Genomic DNA, 12,291 nt, shown 5'->3' with positions numbered 1-12,291 from the left:
GTATTCAACTTAACAATGTGCTCCTGAAATTCATCTATGTTTTTTTTAAATAACTGTAATGTATGTTTCATTTTTAAATATTTTATAGTGACAGATGATATGATATGTATGTATCATATAAACAGGATGTTTTAATGTATATATAAATACATTGTGGAATGGTTACATCTAATTAATTAACAAAAACTTTACCACACATAGTTATTATTGTGGCCAGATCACTTAACATCTACTCTCTTTGCATTGTCAAGAATACAATATGTTCTTAATTATTACATAATATTTATATAAAATTTGTCAAACATTAGAATTATTCTCAACTTTGAAAGCTAATATAAAAATAGTATCATGAATCCTTTTATAGATGCGTCCTGGAGCACAGATGCAAGAGACTCTCAGGGATATACACCTAAAAATACAATTATTACATCATATGGTATGAGTAGTTTCATTCCTGTTAGGACAAGCCCAATTGCTTTCTAAAGTGGTTGTATCAATGTGCACTCCCATCAAAGTATAGAAATGTTCCAGTTACTTCATATTATCACTAACGTTTCAGGCTCAACATTTTGCTAATCTGGTCAGTATAAGTCAATATTTCACTATGGGTTCAATTTTAATTCCACTGATTATTTCAAAGTTTAACATCCTTATATATATAATGATTATTAAAATTTTATTTACTAGGAATTCTGTCTTTTGTCCATGTTATTAGGTTATTTTTTAAACCCTCGTAAATGGTTCTTATATGTTCTAGATTTATAAATAAGATTAGTTTAAACATGTTCTTTCAGTTCACGGTTTGTCTTCACACTTGTTATAATTTATTTTAATGAATAGGTATTCATATTTTGATATAGTCATATGTGTCAGTCTTTACCTATGGTAATTATGCCTCTGATTTAAGAAATTTACTAGCTTTAGGTTTTAAAATATTTGCTTATAAGTTCTGTAAATTTTATAGGTTTTTCCCTTCATATTTAACTTTTCAATTCATTAGATCTTTGTTCATGCTGTGAGGTAGATATCCAGTTCCTTTTTTTTTGACATAAGTGTAGTTAATTATCTCAGCATATATTGTTGTAAAGTTATTTCTTTCTGCAATGACTGACAATACCATTTGTGCTGTAAGTCAAGTTTTCTTACAGTGATATTTGTTTCTTGCCTTTTTGCTTAATTGTTCAATTTATCCACCCTCTGGTAATATTACGTTTTAAAATCTTAGATGAATAAATAATAATTATTATAGCATAATACAGGTATTCTGTTAGGGACAGCATGCTTCTGTTTCCCCAAAATTTGTATGCTGAAATTCTAACCCACAATGAGTTGATATTTGGGGATGGGGCCTGTGGGAGGTAATTAGGTTAGGAAGGTGGAAGTTTCCTGATGGGATTAGTGACTTTATAACAAAACAGTCAAAAGAGCTTGCTTCCTCTCTCTCCATCACGTGAGTACACAGCAACATGTCCATCTGCAAACCAGAAGGAGGACCTTCAACAGGAACTGAAACAGCCAGCACCTTGATCTTGAACTTCCTTCCTTTATAACTGTGAAGATTTAATTTCTGTTGTGTTTTCGGACTTGTTATTGCAGACTATGCTGACTAAAACACTATCCTTTCCTGTTATTCTTGCATTACGATTGTCTAACTATTTCTCAATTGTTAATGTCTTATGTAAAGTTTTGATTTACCCTGGAATATTTCTTGAAAGACTGTTGTGGAACTTTGGAATCATATTTAACCCTTATATCTATTTGGAGAGAGTTATAATCATTGTTGTGTTTAATCTTTCCAAATAAGAATATGGCAGATACCTAAATTTGTTATTTAAGAGTTCTTAAAGTCTTTTAAAAAATTCACAATTTTCTCCTTAGAGTACTTGCACACATTCTTCCAGATTTATACTTTTTTGTCTTATTTTAAATAATAAAATAACTATTTACATTATATTAATTGGTTTATTTTAGTATAATTTCTTATTTGTTGGTGGAATGTAGAAATGTACCAAATTTTTGTATATTAATTTTGCATGGAGAATACATTCAAAATTCTATAGTTCTTTGTGATTGTAGCCATATATTCATTTAATTTTACTAGATAATAGTATTAACTGCATTGCTTGAGAATTTTTACTTCTTTCTGAAACTTTTAATTACACTTATTTGATTTTTAAAATCTATGTGAACTACATTATTTACTACAATAATTGATCAAAGTGATGAGCGTAAGTACTATTAAAATTGTGTATAATGTACACTCTTAAAAATAAGGCTTTCAATGTAATATAGTTTGGATATGTGTCCCTTCTAAAACTCATGTTGAGATGTAATTCTCAATGATGGAGATGGGGTCCAGTGAGAGGTGATTGGGTCATGGGGGCAAATCCTTCATGGGTAGCTTAGCACCATCCCCATGGTAGAGTGTTTTTCTCACTGGGAGTTCACACAAGAATGCTCATTTAAAACTTTATGGTACCTTCTCTACTCTTTCCTGCTAATCTTTCCACATGAGACAACTGCTCGTCCTTTGCCTTCTGCCATGATTGTAAACTTCCTGAGGCCCTCACCAGAATCTGAAGCCAGTGCTATGCTTCTTGTGTACAGCCTGCAAAACCATTAGCCAGTTAAACCTCTTTTCTTATAAATCACCCAGCCTCAGCATTTTTTTGTTTGAAAATGGAGTCTTCCTCTGTCACTCAGGCTAGAGTGCAGTAGCATGATCTTGGCACACTGCAACCTCCACCTCCCATGTTCAAAATATTCTCCTGCCTCAGCCTCCCAAGTAGCTGGGATTACAGGCGCCTGCCACCACATCAGCTATTTTTTGTATTTTTAATTGGAATATCCATCACCTTAAATATGTGTTTTTTTAAGCTAAAAGCATCCAAATTATTCTTTTCTTACTATTGTGAAATATACAAAAGGTGATTGTTAATTGTATTCACATTACTGATATATCAAACGGTAAGTCTTTTATCACTCTATATATTTGTACACATTAAACAACTTCTCTTCATGTCCATGTTTCTTTCAGCTACTAGTGAATTTTTAAGCTTTCACTTCCAATCAGTATTTTAGTTTCTCAAAAGTTCAGATTATACATACCTTAAAAAATGTATAGTAATCCTAGTACTTTGGGAGGCCGAGGCGGGTGGATCATGAGGTCAAGAGATTGAGACCATCCTGGTCAACATGGTGAAACCCCGTCTCTACTGAAAATACAAAAAATTAGCTGGGCATGGTGGTGCATGCCTGTAATCCCAGCTACTCAGGAGGTTGAGGCAGGAGAATTGCCTGAACCCAGGAGGCGGAGGTTGCGGTGAGCTGAGATTGCTGAGCCGAGATTGTGCCATTACGCTCCAGCCTGGGTAACAAGAGCAAAACTGCATCTCTCTCTCTCTCTCTCTCTCTTTCTCTCTCTCTCTCTCTCTCTCTCTCTATATATATATATATATATATATATATATATATATAATGTGTGTGCTAATATATCAGAAATAGCTGGTTGTAGCTGGTGGAAAGTTTGGTCAGATTGCCTAGGACGTCATACTATCAGATAAAATTTTTCAGACTGCATTTTTTAAACATAGTTACAACCATTTTTACATTAACACTCTAATAGAAGAAAAGATTACATTTTTGTTACTTTCTAGTGATCATAAAATGAATATTTCTTTTTTATATTTTATATAATTTATATATTTTATAAATATTTATTTTTCTTAGTTACAAGAGTATGTGTTTTATAGCATGTTTTACCTTAATAGTGCTTTAGTCTTTATTTGGAAAATCTTCACAGTAATATATACACATAATACACACACACACACACACACACACACACACACACACTTCCAGTTTAAACTGGAAGCTCCTTTGAATTACAAGCATATCACGTCTCCAGCTGGTAGATTTACTGGACTTGCTCAATGTCTAGCTAAATGTGAACCATTTGAAATTCATTCAGTAGAAAATGATGACTGTTGAGCAGAAGAAAAAGTTTTGATAATTTATAAACAATTTTATTTAGACGGCCATGAAAAACACAAGTTATGCTGTACTGTGATTAACTTGACACTTCTGGCATTAGATTAAAATGAATTTTCTACTCAAAAAATCAATGATATGCTTCTCATTTTTCCTTTATCAAGAAAAAATTCCCCAAGTTTTTTGGCTTAGAGTTTGTATATTAATTGCATGCATGATGTTTTGGCTTCATTTCTGTGAATTTTAATGGACCAATTACATATTTTCTACAAAATATAAATATAAGAAAGATAAGAAAACATTATGTACAAAGGAAATTGCTTTCATGGTTCAGATCCATTTTTTTTGTATAGGCATAAATCACACTTTGAGAAAATGAAAGCACTATACTATTCTTGTATTTGCTTCAAAATACACAATTTTAAATTTATTTTCATAATTACATTGATCTATTATTGTAACAATTTTCATAAAGTTTTCTCAATTATTAAGAAGACCAACATACCTTGGGGATATTCACAATATTGTTTAATGTCATATTTGCCTGCACGCAGGAAATAAAGACCAAAAGTGGTCTTTATAGGACTTAACATTTCAAAGCATTTAAGTGTTTGGAGAGTAGGCCTATGCATAAAAAATAATTAGAAATATCAACTAAAACAGAATCTAGACTAGGGGTCCCCAAAATACGGCCGGGGGGCCACATGCGGCCCCCTGAGGCCATTTATCCGGCCCCGCCGCACTTCAAGGAGGGGCAGCTTGAGTACTGTATGTGGCGGTGCCGCAAAGCGCAGCGTCGCTCACGTACAGTACTACTTCCGGGCATGCAGGATGCACGCGTCATGGCTCTGGAAGCACGTCATATGATGCACATCCGGTCTGCGGCTGTGGTGCCCACATCACCAGAAGCAGTGTGAAATAACAGCAGAAGTAGGAAGAAAGGAAAAGCACTATAACCATTACTACACAGTACAATGGCCCCCATACTCCCCCAAATGTACAACATAATGGCCCCTATAACCTCCCTTTGCCCAAAAGTCTCCCCCTACATTACTACACACCATATTTCCCCTATTATAAGACCCTATCTTATATTAATTTTACCCCCAAAAGACAGGGGCTGTCTTATTTTTAGGTGTCTTATAATAGTGGAAACATGCAGTAGTGGGCTTCCCACAGAAGAGGCCCACCGCTGCTGCAGATGTCCAGGACGCTGTATACACAGTGTCACAGGCTGATCACCGCCATCCCTGTATACAGCACCAGAGGCGGTACTGGGCCTGTGACACTGTATACTGCTGTCTGGGATAGTGGAGGCAGCAGTGCTGGCTGTGAAGGGTGTCACACCTTGCATAGTCCGGCCCTCCAACGGTCTGAGGGACAGTGAATTGGCCCCCTGTGTAAAAAGTTTGGGGACCCCTGATCTAGACATATTAATATTTTGTTTAAAATTTTGTATTTCTGTATTTACATAAATTTAATTTCAATAAACTTTAGCTTGTTTGTGTTTTGGGACTACTTAATGTGAAAAGCTTTTCCAAGTATAAATTTTCAAAAATCCTAAAATCTAAACAAAAGCAAAGCCAAAAAAAACAAAACACAAAAACCCAAAAGAAAATACTTTAAAAATCTGGTGCAATATTCTAATTTTACATAATGGGAAAAAAGGTGGTATTGATAGGTCAATGGAGCATCTTACCTACCAGGTCAGTAGCACAGGTGGCAGTAGATTCCTTCTGAATTACTGATGAAAGGCCACAGCTTTAAATATTAGTTTTACCCTCAGTAAATGCTACAGCATTTAGTAAATTTTTAAAGTTGTTAAAAGTTTACCTTCAAGACAAATAAATTAGGAAATTGTCACTTCTGGTTAAACTAGAAATAGGTTCTTTGTCAGTCAAAGTCTATGCAAAAAAAACAAAACAAAACAAAAAAAAAAACATAATCCAAATTAGAGTAATTAAATAAAAGCATAATACAAGAGTTACAGAATACAAAGGTCTTTGGTATAACCTGGCTTTAACTTCTTAAAAAATAAATTTTAATTTAAATTGTATATATTTAAGGTTTACTTTCTCTTCTATTAAAAGGGTGAGGTGAGAAAGCAGTGGTGGAAAGCTGTAGGATGAGTCCTGTAGTGCTGGACAGGTAGAAAACAGCCAGTCCAAAGTAGAGGAAGACTGATAAATACATACCCCCAAAACATTTTTCTTCCTACCTTTAATCAATCTTTCTTTCTTACTCTTTCTTTCTTTCCTTTTCTGTCTTTCTCTTTCTATATTTCTTTCTTTCTCTCTGTCCTTTTTTTTTTTTTTTCCTTCTTGTTGAACAAACCATAATTGGTGCCAAAAGCAAAATCCTCAGTCAGAAATCAGGATAGAAAAAGATGGAAAGTAAATCCAGAGGAGCAGAGATTTCCAGTACAGGTGCCCTTCCTCCAGGCTGCTAGCGCTGAACCAAGTTAGAGGATTTGGCAAGCAATGCATGGATGACTTTCAGCCTGACTTCCACTTCCCTGGCGGGCATTCTTACACGTAGTACATGAGTCTGTTGCATCCCTTATTACATTGTAAAATTGAGCAAATTACTCCTATATAAAAAATAAACATAAAGTTTTTTTCCTCACAGGTGTGTTGTGAAGACAATGTAATTATCTATTTGAAAGAAAATTACAAATCTAAATCAACATGAAAAGACATTATAATTTTTATTATTGAAAAAAGCGATTTTTCAGATAGCTGTTATATAAAAAGCTCAGGGATTAATTAATCCCTCTCTAATATGAATTTTCCATAAGAGTTTTGCTGCTAATTTTTAGTCAGTTGTTCTCACTACCTATCAGCTGTCTAAGGTTACGCCAGTTGTTTCTCTTTCCTGAAATCTTTCAACCATTCTTTCACCTATGTTCCTAGAACTTGCAAAAAACCATGCACATCTCTTCTATTTCTTGTCTGGTATCTTTATGCCTTTATTACTATACTTTGAGTTTATATCACATGATTAATATATTAGTATTGGCCACATAATATTCTATATTATTAGTTTCCTGTGTATTTGAATTTTTTCTAATAGCTGTTAGTAATGACAGAAGATTAATTGGTACAAACGGAGAATGAATTCAAGGCTCTATGAATTGAATAATTGTGTATCTTTTCAATACAAAATTTAGAAACAAGTAACCTCCACAACCTTAGCATGAAACATTCTACCAAAGTTTGTTCATGTGTACCTGAATATTTATTTCAAAAGGCAAATTTATAGAAAATTATTACTAAACCAACAAAAAATTTTTGACTATTACCTCTTATTTTCCCAGTAAAATATAATGGATGGATTTAAGACTACAGTTAATGCTCATGGCTGATACTTGCAAATTAGTTAAAATGTCTTGTCATGTGATCAGTAACTATTGTGCAGCAATTCCAAATCATTTGGTAGTTATACTTAGTTTCACAGTCAATTCCATCAGCTGTTTTCTTCAGGTAGAGTAGACCAGAATATCAATTTAAATGTCCATTTTTTTTTTTTAATTAAGCAATTTGATTACTTTTAGTCCTGAATCTTAGTCCATTGGGCTGCTATAACAAAAATATCACCAACAGAGTAATTTAAACATTATAAAACATTTATTTTTTACAATTTTGGAGGCTGGGAAATTCAAGACTAAAGCATTGGCAGACCTGGTATCAGGTGAGGACTCATTACTCTGCATTCTTACATGATGAAAGGAGCCTAAGAGCTCCCTTTGGCTACTTTCACAAAGGCACTAACCCATTCATGAGGACTCCAACTTCATGATCTATTAGTTTGCTCTTATCTTGCCAGTAAAATTTAATGGATGGGTTTAATCTTAAATGCTCATGATCGAATAATCTCCTCAAGGTTCCAACTCAATACTATCACATTGGGAAGTAGATTTTGTAACCAGATTAGCTGCAACCAGATTCTCTGGAACTGAGATTCTTGGCCTCTCCAACCTGGAAGAATGGGGAAGAGGGTCTTGGTGTCGCAGTAAGTGTTACAGCTCAGATAGAACTCATGGCCCCAAAGAGTGTGTGGTAGTGCAGGTTATGTTGCAGGGTGAAAGGGCAGCTTCCACACCATGGAAGGGGACCCGGAGGGGGTGCCGCTGCGGGTTTAGGCATCTGGAGCTTTTACCCCTGAGTTATTTCCTGCCTTTTCTTGTTCTCATCCAATTACAAAGGTTCTTTCAAACTTTCTCTGGATGAATTAATCTTTGAATCATTTACCAGCTTGGTAACTATTTTAAAATTCTGAATCACTGTGACTCTGCTTCCAGGAGCCAGAGGCAGGAAAAGTCCCTGCCCTTGAGCAAAGCCCCCTAGGAGCCAGAGACAAGAAAACTGGAAACAAAGCCCCTAGCCATGGAGAGGCGGGAACATTTCTGCGCTCAAAACAAAGCCCCTAGCCAAGCCGGGAAGTTCCTCTAACAGGGTCCCAGTTTCCACAAATAGATTTTGGTAGACACAAACATTCCGACAGTAACAGCCAGTATATGTCTACAACAGCATAAAGGTAATTTGACTTCTAAGTTTTCCATTTTAATATTCTGATTTAAAAAAAAAAGGTAGTCATTAAGTATAAAGTAACATTGTAAACTGACCCTGACTTATTTGTTCGTAATTTTAGAAAGCCTATCTGTAATATAATGATGTTTTCCTAACCATTTATTCTGATAATGTTTCTTGAATGAAAACCTGTTAAATACTACAATTTTATTTTTCTGTGAATAAAGCTTTATAATAAACTCTGACATCTACACAAGATACATTGACACACATCCTCATATATAAAAATACTATAAACCTGTTTATTATTTTATTTTATAGAAAAGACACTACTGTAAGTGGTTTGTCCATTCAGACACTGAATAAGTGGCAGATTCAAGTTCACTAGGTTTCTGCTGGTAAAGCTAGTGACTAATCATTGTTTATAAATTTTCTCAAATTAGAAATACAATCCATTACCATTAACTATTTTAATCATTTGCTTCCAGAAACCGAGAAAATTAGTTTGCAAAAACCACAACAAAGTTAACACTTAATTCTACTTTGAAAATGAGATAAAATTGATCATTTCATTTTGACTGTCTCTCTACAAAATCAAAATCTTTGCACACAATTTTATATGTAGATTTTAATTCTAATGTTTAACCCATGTATATGTGCAACGCAAGATTTCTGTTACATAACAGGAACAGAAGGCAAATAACAAAGTGTAATTCTGCTTTCCCCATGAGCTCTTCTGTTACATGTTTAGATATCCTCTAGGGCCATGTTGAGACAGCCATGTGGAAGGGGGTTCCAGGAAAAATTCCAACTGGCTTGTGCACTGGGATGGAACCTCAGAATGTTCCCTTTGCACCATTTGCAGCAGGGAAGAGCCTGGCTCTTCCTCTCACCGTGTGAAACCTGAGATTAATGTGGCAAGTGAGAAGTCCTCTAGCAGGGACCCTGGCATAGCGAGAGTCCCTGTTTCCCTCTTTTCTTCCTTTTTCACCCAATGAAACTATGTTTTATTCACCATTCAAATTGTGATTGTGAATTTTCATGGCCTTGGGACAAAGAATCTGTCTTTAGCTGTACTAAGGAAAAGTCCTGCAACATTTTTGGTGCTCAACATGGGAGCTCAAGAAGCCCTGAGTGAAATGGGGACTCAGAACAGCTCACTGTTGCTTCTAATCCTTTTCAACCTTGGACTTCTGATGGTGGGTGAAATCACATCCCCACCCGTCACTCCCAGGCTTCTTCATGGCCTCTTCTTTGTTTTTTTAGGATAAGCAGCCGGGAGCTCCCTGTTGCTCCTGGAGGAATGACTTTCCTAAGAATAAGGGGTTACTCCCCAGGCATTTTCAAACTGTTTCATTTATTTTCCTTTTCTACCTCATCAGGAAATTAACTTTCTAAGTTTTTGTTTGTTTGTTCGTTTGTTTGTTTTTTTCTTTTAGAAGACATTTTACTGGGCCAGGACCCCCAACTGTCGGTATTTCTATTCTCTGCAAAGTTTTGGTTGTGAAATCAAGCCTCTATCAGGTTTTACATCCTGAGGGCAAGGCTGGTAACTCCAGTGGCAACGCTTTATTTAGCCATCCTATTTAGAGAATGAGCCCGCTCTGTTTTGACATTTGCATGTTTTCCTAGCCCTGTTTCTGAAAGGGCCTGACCCAGTGAATGGGTTTTCTTCTACCTGTCTTTGTGTATACTGTGTGTGATGTCTGCAAAAAGAGCTCTAATAAATTTGGCTTAAAGAAAGACGCACACTTGAATCTCATATTTCTTAAAGGGAAGATAAAAGCTGTGGTACCTTCAGTTCCTGCTGTACTTTAGGCAAATAATCAGACAGGTATAAAGTCAGTTCATGTGACTTTAATCCTTGAGAAATAAAAACATCCCTAAAGACTATTGGTGAAATGCAGGTCAGATGCAAGATTTGTTAAGTGTTTTAAGGTTACAAAACCTTATTTGGGTTTGGAGAACTGTCTATCTTTCCTGCTTCACAATTTGTAAGGCCTGGAGTTATATGGATAACTAACCACACCTTTAATTATGCGGGAGTCAAACCTTGGTTACGCTTAGCACGCAATTAAATAACTTAACAGGCTTTACTTTAAAAATTACTAGAAGTTACCATTGTAACATGTAATTGAAACTATCAAAAACAGATTTACATTCAAAATGTATAAAAACAGTAAAATGTGTATTTTAGCAAAAGGTTATAAGAAGGCATAGAAATAGAAATTTCTGCCTATGGTTAAAGGATCGTTCTGAGTCTGATAGGAAAACCTGAAGGTTCAAACAAGTGGTGAAAGAATTGGGGAAATTAATCTTGCAGAAGAGGTTCTCTGTGTGAACATACTGACTAAAGTCAAAAGGGTTATGAAATATTTTTGCTTCTTTAAAGTTTCTGAGTCATCATTTTAGCAAAATAAATAGTTTATGGTAATTGGAATTCTATTTCATAACATCAAGTGTTTTAAACCTTGAACATTTAACAGCCTTTCTCAAATCAATCTTCAGTTTCAAAATTGTCTTTCCTGACACCTGGCTTTTCAGATGTTTCAGAGGGACCCTGAGACACACAGAAAAGAGAAGTAAACAGGATTACTTGACATGTTTTACATACATAGAATTGCCAAAACGATGTTCAGTTGTTTTGAGGTTATATTTTGGTAAATAATGCTAATATATGTTCCAACATTGTATGGGATTTCTATAATTCTAATGTCTAAGAATATGGCATCAATCATAATTAAGGTTATTATGTTAAGTTATCGTAAACCACAGAGATAACCAAACATCTTTGCCAATTGTGTTTTTAACTGTAACTGTAACTGGGGTGGGGCACAGGGGCTCAGCTCCTTCCCAGTGCTCGCCAAAGATGTAACCTGGGGATGGAGCAGAGCTACAGGGGTGTCGCTAAGACACTCCCAGTTTTCCCAATCTGATGTTCCCAGGTCCTTAACTTCTCTTGCCCCAAGAATGGCAGAAGGGGTCCCAGAGGGGTGGTGAGTGTATCATTTGAATAAATACAACAGACTCAAAGAGTTTAGCAGACAGCGATTTATTAAGGAGAGAGAGACAGAAAAGAGAGAAGGAGAGAGAAAGCTCCCACGCTGTCTTGGGAGAGAATCCAAGGGAGGAATCCGTGTAGGTAAGGAGCAGTGGGTTTTTAATCTTGGAGTTATTCCTGCCCCATTTATGTTCTCCTCTAATGAGAAGAGTTATTTTAAACTTTTGCTGGAGTGATTGATTTTTGACTCTGATACAGGATTGCCTGCTAGGTCCGCAACAGGGGCCCCTCCTCCCAGAGCTTTTTTGTGGGCTTTTTGAACAAAGCAGCACACCTGGAATTTCTACTTAGCCCACAAGAGGCGAAGTCAGACAAAGAACTTTACATTCCCAGATGGGGACTTGGATGGAGGCAACGCACTGGGAAATTCCTGCCTTTGAAACCATGCCTCTTGCGGACTCGGTTTTCCTTAACGGAATACCTCATAACTACCCTGGACATTCTGCTATTCACAGGCAATTGTTGTCTTGTGTTAATCTTTTCAAAGGTGGTTTATATTAAGCTATATAACTGACAGGTTCTCCCATATACAGAGTTTTGATAGTGTTGGAGATTGTAACGTTGGAGTAAAGAACAGTGTACAGGACTCATAAAGAGCTGAAATGCTCACGAATATTAAGCAAAGCAAGAATTAACTAAATGGACTGAACTCAGGAAACTGAAGCAAATCTTTTTGACTGTTGCTTGGAATATGATCCTTTGATTTTTCAG

This window comes from Saimiri boliviensis, chromosome 3 (assembly GCF_048565385.1).
Source record: "Saimiri boliviensis isolate mSaiBol1 chromosome 3, mSaiBol1.pri, whole genome shotgun sequence".
Classification (NCBI taxonomy): domain Eukaryota; kingdom Metazoa; phylum Chordata; class Mammalia; order Primates; family Cebidae; genus Saimiri; species Saimiri boliviensis.
The sequence above is the reverse complement of the archived record's forward strand: the minus strand, read 5'-3'. Positions refer to the sequence as shown.